Raw genomic sequence first — 7,860 nt, forward strand, 5'->3', positions numbered from 1 at the left:
GAGTTTCAGGGTTAATACCGATATTTTAGCAACAAATCCAAAAATCTAAGTGTAGTCCTTGGTGTATTGATCTTTTTGGAAAGAAGTGTGTGCAGTTGTTTATTTCAAGAATAGGCTGGATTCACCCAGTTGTACTTTTTCATTATAACTAGGAAAGAAAAGTGCATGATCCGCAATTACTTCTGAATAAATTTTAAAATCATATTATAGAACCATAGCATTTCGTGATTCATTGGTACATCGACTTTGATTCTCTATTAACCAATAATCTGGGACCATTAACATGGTTAAGGCCAAACCCGTTTGAAGTTCAGATGCAGCAGGGTACTCTTTCTACTACTATGTTACTAAATACAGAAATATTTTCAAAACAAAATGTTTTTCGATATAAAACACTCATGTCGATAAAACGATTTGAGCCTTTTTCCAATGCTGAATCGATGACCTATGTATAAAGGAGAAAATTCTTTGAATTTGAAGAAAAAAAACAACTTTGCTGACAAATTACAATTATACATTATACAATTCTAAGTACAATTAGAAATTCCAAATTATATGTAACTTTTTATTTATTATTTTTTATTATACTTTTTAGTTTTTGATATATTTTCTATTTTGGTCAGAAGAATCCTCCGAATATTCTGGTCTTGGATTAGTAATCAGTTTCTATATTTTGGAATATGAATAGAGACGAGAGGGAGAGGTAAGCTCATTACATTAGAAAAAAAGATATTGGGAATTAATTCCCAATAAATAAGAAAATAATTGAGCGTGAGAGCAAATGAATCAGAAAGGTTCATGTTTGGTTCAGGAAGGGATCATGGAATTTTGAAATAAAAAAAATGAATGGAAAGATAATCTACTTTCATTAAGTGATTTATTAGATAATCGAAAGAGAGGATCTTGAATACTATTCGAAATTCAGAAGAACTACGGGGGGCTATTGAACGGCTGGAAAGGCGGGCCCGCTTACGGAAATAGAAATGGAGGCGGATCAGTTTCGAGTGAATGGATACTCTGAGATAGAACGAGAAAAATTGAATTTGATTAATTCAACATAAGATTTTGGAACAATTAGAAAATTACAAAATGAAACCATTTATTTTGAACAACAAGAGCGATTAATCAAGTCCGACAACGGGTTTCCAACAAGCTTTAGGAGCTCTAGGAACTCTGAATAGTTCTTTAAACAACGAGTTACATTTACGCACCATTAGCGCTAATATTGGCTTGTTTGGGGTGATGAAAGAAATAACTGATTAGCCCTTTTTTTACCTTTTACTTTATTGTAGATTGTAGGCATTATTTTTCTTCAAAAATAATTAGGAAATACTCATGGTAACTATTAGAGCCGACGAAATTAGTAATATTATCCGTGAACGTATTGAGCAATATAATAGAAGTAAAGATTGTAAATACTGGTACCGTCCTTCAAGTGGGCGACAGCATTGCTCGTATTCATGGTCTTGATGAAGTAATGGCAGGTGAATTAGTAGAATTTGAAGAGGTACCATAGGCATTGCCCTCAATTTGGAATCAAATAATGTTGGTGTTGTATTAATGGGTGACGGTTTGATGATACAAGAGGAAGTTCTGTAAAGCAACAGGAAAAATTGCTCAGATACCAGTGAGTGAGGCTTATTTGGGTCGTGTTATAAATGCCTGGCTAAGCCTATTGACGGTCAGGGTGAAATTTCAGCTTCTGAATCTCAGTTAATTGAATCTCCTGCCCCAGGTATTATTTCGAGACGTTCCGTTTATGAGCCTCTTCAAACAGGACTTATTGCTATTGATTCGATGATCCCTATAGGACGTGGTCAGCGAAATTAATTATTGGGATAGACAGACCGGTAAAACAGCAGTAGCCACGGATACGATTCTCAATCAGCAAGGGCAAAATGTAATATGTGTTTATGTAGCTATTGGTCAAAAAGCATCTTCTGTGGCTCAGGTAGTGACCACTTTCCAAGAAAGGGGAGCGATGGAGTACACCATTGTGGTAGCCGAAACGGCGGATTCCCCAGCTACATTACAATACCTCGCTCCTTATACAGGAGCTGCTTTGGCTGAATATTTTATGTATCGTGAACGACACCTTAATCATTTATGATGATCTTTCCAAGCAAGCACAGGCTTATCGCCAAATGTCTCTTCTATTACGAAGACCGCCGGGTCGTGAAGCTTATCAGGAGATGTTTTTATTTGCATTCGCGCCTTTTAGAAAGAGCCGCTAAATCAAGTTCTCAGTTAGGTGAAGGAAGTATGACTGCTTTACCAATAGTTGAGACCCAGTCGGGAGACGTTTCGTATATTCCTACTGTGATTTCCATTACAGATGGACAAATATTCTTATCCGCCGATCTATTCAATGCTGGAATCAGACCTGCTATTAATGTAGGGATTTCCGTCTCCAGAGTAGGATCGGCGGCTCAAATTAAAGCTATGAAACAAGTCGCTGGTAAATCAAAATTGGAATTGGCCCAATTCGCCGAATTAAACCTTTGCACAATTTGCTTCTGATCTCGATAAAGCTACTCAGAATCAATTGGCACAGGTCAACGATTACGTGAGTTGCTTAAACAATCCCAATCAGCTCCTCTTACGGTGGCAGAACAGATAAGTACTATTTATACCGGAACGAATGGTTATCTTGATTCATTAGAAATTGGACAAGTGAAATTTCTCGTTGAGTTACGTACTTACTTAAAACGAATAAACCTCAGTTCAAGATCATATCTTCTACCAAGACATTCACTGAGGAAGCGGAAACGCTTTTGAAAGACTATTCAGGACCAAATGGAACGTTTTCGACTTCAGGAACAATTATAAATAGAAAATTCTAACTTAATGGAATATAGAAATCGATTCAAAATTGCGTCCAATAGGTTTGAACCTATACCAAGGTTTAGAAGACCTCTGTCCTATCCATTAGACAATGGACGCTTTTCATTACGATTTTTGACATTTTGACTTTTTCTCTTGTTCGGTTTTCTTTTCTCTTGGTTGGAAAAACTAAAGAACATGTGAAAAATTGTATTATTAGGAATTGCGGATTTATTCAATTCAATGATGCTAATGCATCGTTGAATTGAATTAATCAATATAGATAGAATAGATAGAATTCGAATATCGAGCGGGTGGCAGAATCGAACCCACATCGTTAGCTTGGAAGGCTAGGGGTTATAGTCGACGTTGATTCATTATTTTAGCGTCTCTAATTCAAAACCGAACATGAAATTTTGGTTTCATTCGGCTCCTTTATGGAAGATGGATAAATAAAAAAAATAAATAAAATAGAATATAAATAAGATAAAGATAAGGCAGGAACGAAATGAAATAAAATTTGGCCCATAACATCTATATTAGCTTTTCTGTCTGAATGCATTCAAAACAATTCGCTTTCTAGATGATCCTTCTAGAAGAATGGGATTAGAATAGAACAATTTTCTAGTTACTTCGTTCTCTATTTCTATTTGAGAAAATCCTTAGGAAAAGCATTTTGTTTCCGCCGAGCTAAAACAAGATGTAAATGTCTCTAGTAAACCAAAGTTATCGTTTAATAGCTATTTTGCTTCAATCTATCCCATCAAAAAAATTGAAGATTTAGTTACGATTAGAAATACACTTTTCTATCTTTATCCATGGATCTTTTCCTCATACTTATTCAATTGGAAGTATTGATCCAATTGAAAAAAATTTATGTTTCGTAATTTCATAATCCAATTTTCAATTTTAGTTAGAATATAATTTTAAAATTATATTTAATTGGCCTGGATCCAAATCACGAGTGTATATTCTTCCTCAAATCTTTCGTTGAGAGGTAAAGTTAAATCCTTTTAAGAAATAAAGTTTTGCTCGGAATATGAATCAAACCGAGGACCCCTTAACTCTTAGGGATTAATAGAACGAATCACTTTTACCACTAAACTATACCCGCTACAATGCGATTATTGTATTTATTGTATATTTATTGTATATAAATATAAAGGACCCTTTAAACAGGGTTGGGCGTAATCAAGATAGGATTACAAGATAGGAGCCTAAAAATCCTGAAAATGGGGCCTTGCCTTTTGTCAGAAGACTTGTGTTATAGGATTTTGATAGACAGGATTCGACAAAGGACTTAGTCATAACATAAATAACATAAAAATGGATTGTGCAAAAATCCATAGTTTTTTATTATTTATTCTAGTTATTCTAGTAAAATAAAAATAAATGGAAATAAAAGAAATAGGAAGAAAGAAAAAGAATAGAAATAATATTTTGATTCTATATCATAGGAACGGAAATAGGACTTCTTCCGCTTCTGATTGTTGATTCAATGCAATAACAAGATTTTTTTGTTACAACAAGCCAGATCGCAGAATCATAGAAAAAATGAGTTATTTGAGTTGAAAATAAAAAAATAGGCCGGCCGGTACTGCCCAGGCCGGTCCGTGAAATGGAAATTGAAAAGTCCTTTTGCGCGAAATCAAAGCGATATTCTTTCTTTTTTGTTATTTGAGATATTTCTTTAGAGCCATTGTTTTATTTAAAATATAAATGATATAGAATATAATATAAATGAAATGGAATTACTGATAAAAGTTCTATATCTCTATAGAAAAGTTGGATATAGCTATATAATCAATCTATCTAATAATAATAAAATTTAGAATCTATATATCTATGGATTAATAATACTCTATATAGATAAATAATAATCTATATAACATAATCTATATAACAAAGTAAAAAGGGCTTTTTTCAAGCCTTTCTTTTTGCGTGCTGTAACATAGTAATTATCTTTTCTCAATTAGGAGAGATGGCTGAGTGGACTAAAGCGTCGGATTGCTAATCCGTTGTGCGAGTTATTCGTACCGAGGGTTCGAATCCCTCTCTTTCCGTTTCGGTTTTTGGTAGTGGAATAGATCAAATCCTAATACCATTTCTAAAAATGAAGCAAGGAACTCTCCCTTTTTTATTCTTCGCGTCAGGATTACGTCCCGGATCATTAGATGGAATCCGAAGATGAAGAGAAACAAAGAATATTACTACGGTGTAAACAAAGAGTTTAAGAGTAAGCATTACACAATCTCCAAGAGCATTTTTTGGAAAAAGAGAATAGATTCCTTTTTATACCACATATCCTATTTTGTTTTGATTTTGACACCAAGAAATAAGTTGATTTCAGAATTTCTAGAAATCCAAAAAATTTTCAGAAATTCACTTGTAATAAGAGTTGAGTTTTCATTACAAAAAATTCTTTCATACCAACAATTATATATTGTGTGGACTCTAATCTAAATAGGGTTCTTCGGCGAAAAGGGTCAGAATAGAAAATGGGATGATCCCGATTTATCAGGGCTATCAAGAATTTCAATCTTTGAATTGAGGGTTCGTTCATATAGTGTAAGACTTATCTGATCTTTTCAATTGTTAGAATTTTTTTTTTCTTGAATCACTCATGAATTTTTCTAGGACAGTATTAAGGATCTCATCGAAAACTTACAGCAGCTTGCCAAACAAAGGCTAAGAGAAAAAAGAGAACAGGTATTACTGGCATAAAATCTACGATTGGATTCAAAAAAGCATAGGCCTCGGGCAATTTGGCGAATAAAAAACTACTCGAAAAAAGGGCAGAATTAAAACAGATACAGATCAAATTAAAGATATTAAGCATAACAAAATTTTGTTCTTGGAGATAATTTTGATTGAGTTATTAATATGTTTTTTGATATAAGGAAAAAAATGAAGAAAGGAAAATAAGGCAGACTAAACTTCTTTGAACTCACCCAATCAAAAAGCCTTCAATTCTTACAAGAGAATAGAAGAAATCATACTTTCATACAATATCTTAATTGAATTCTATGTAATGATCAATAAATTCGATTTAATTCTCTATCCATACGTGCAAAAATCGTAACAAGAATCTATTCCATAGCTATAGCTATTTGGAACTGGAATTGACGAACAAGGAATACCATATTAGTGTTTAGTAGTTTCAAATAGAAATCTAAATGGGGCGTGGCCAAGTGGTAAGGCAACGGGTTTGGTCCCGCTATGCGGAGGTTCGAATCCTTCCGTCCCAGAGCATACTCTATTTATATATCAGAATAACCATATCGAATCTAAATTGCTCTTTTTGTTTTTAATAACCTTCTTTCTAACAGTCAAGTATTGGAGAAAATGTGATTCTTGCTTTGATTTTTAATGATTTCTTAAGATTGGCACTCGAACAACTGTGAGATTGCTGGATCTATTCTACCGAGTTATTTGATCTATCAGGTTATTTGAAGATGCACGGTAGATTCAAAAGATTAGTTTATTTGTGTTATTTATAATATTCGTGATATTATTAGTATTTTCGTAATATTATTATTAATGATATTCTTTATTTTTATTTTTTTTTTATTAGAATCGAAAAGTTTAATTAGAATAGAAAAGTATAATAAAAGTTTAAAAAAATAAAAAAATATTGCATTCAGACAATCATACAATATGGGGTAGTTTGAATTCTTATTGAGGCTTTTTCTTCCTAAATTATTTATTTATTTCATATAGCATATAGAAGGAAATTGATTTCATATAGAAAGTATAGATAGATTACTATGTATCGACTGAACCAATGACTATTCATGATTCCATAATTGAATCAATGCTCCAAACTAGAGGAATGTTATGGTAAAACTTCGTTTGAAACGATGTGGTAGAAAGCAACGTGCGACTTGAAGGACATGATCAGCTGTGGATGTCAAAACCCACCACTTTCCGTTATGTAGAAATGAAGGTGCTTTTTGCTCGACATCCTTTGTTCTATTATAATCCGTCTTTTTGTTGGGTTGTAATGTAAATAGTACAGGATGGAGCTCGAAGAGAAACATCCATTTTTCAGGGGCAAGGATCTAGGGTTAGTTAATGGAAATCAATAAGTTGGAACAACTTCGTAAGTCTATTTGATATAGAAATCGAAGGATCCGATTCAAACTATTTTCAAATCAAAAAGAAAAGTTGTTGGAATTGGTAAAACTCTTTCGATCAAAAGTGTATCATGCGGGAATTAATCGTTCATATGATTCTTTGATAGAAAAAAAAAAGAGAGAAAAAAGGGCATGTTGCTGCCATTTTTGAAATGATTTAATATCGCCGAAGTAATGTTTAAACCCAATGATTCAAGGCAAAGATAAAAGATCCTAGAACAAGGAAATACCCTTTTCCATTTTCTCAACAACTAGATTAAAATGAAGAATCGAAATAGATTCTAAGCGAGACAAACAAAAAAGGGGTTAGAGACCACTCAATAAAAGAATGCCTAAGGTTTTTTTTGAGCATTTTGAGAGTTATTTGACTTGAGTTATGAGAGTACGAATGCTTTTTTCTTCTTTTTTTTTTTCGAAAAAAAAGACGAGGTTAAATGTCTAATTGATTTGCTGGTTTATGGATCTTTTTGACATGCTAATTCCATACATTATAATTCCATACATAGACATAACTTTAAATTAATCATTTTTTTCTCGAGCCGTACGAGGAGAAAACTTCTTATACGTTTCTAGGGGGGGGGTATTATTTAACTACATCTATCCCAATGAGCCGTTTATCGAATCGTTGCAATTGATGTTCGATCGAAAGAGGAAGAGATCTTCGAAAAGTGGGTTTTATGATCCGATAAATAATCAAACCTATTTAAATGTTCCGCCATTCTCTATTTCCTTGAAAAGGAGCTCAACCCACAGCAACTGTTCATGATATTTTAAAGAAGGCGGGGTTTTTAAGAACTTACTCTTAATCAAACAAAATTCACTTAATGAAATCCAAAAAGAGAGGTGTGGATGATTCATATCTAGCTTTGTATAAATTTTTCTTTATTATTTCCTCCCCTCT

The 7,860-nt window shown here is 33.1% G+C and overlaps 1 non-coding gene and 1 pseudogene across 1 annotated transcript; both read left to right on the forward strand.

Annotated features, from left to right (window-relative positions):
- Positions 1-1,320: 1,320 nt before the first annotated feature.
- LOC128289302 (ATP synthase subunit alpha, chloroplastic-like) lies at positions 1,321-2,829 on the forward strand (annotated as a pseudogene).
- Positions 2,830-4,798: 1,969 nt separating this feature from the next.
- On the forward strand, positions 4,799-4,886 carry TRNAS-GCU (transfer RNA serine (anticodon GCU)). The gene has a single exon. It is a non-coding gene; the product is annotated as a tRNA-Ser (tRNA).
- Positions 4,887-7,860: the final 2,974 nt, after the last annotated feature.

The sequence above is a fragment of the Gossypium arboreum genome, unplaced genomic scaffold (assembly GCF_025698485.1).
Source record: "Gossypium arboreum isolate Shixiya-1 unplaced genomic scaffold, ASM2569848v2 Contig01093, whole genome shotgun sequence".
NCBI classification, from domain to species: Eukaryota; Viridiplantae; Streptophyta; class Magnoliopsida; order Malvales; family Malvaceae; genus Gossypium; species Gossypium arboreum.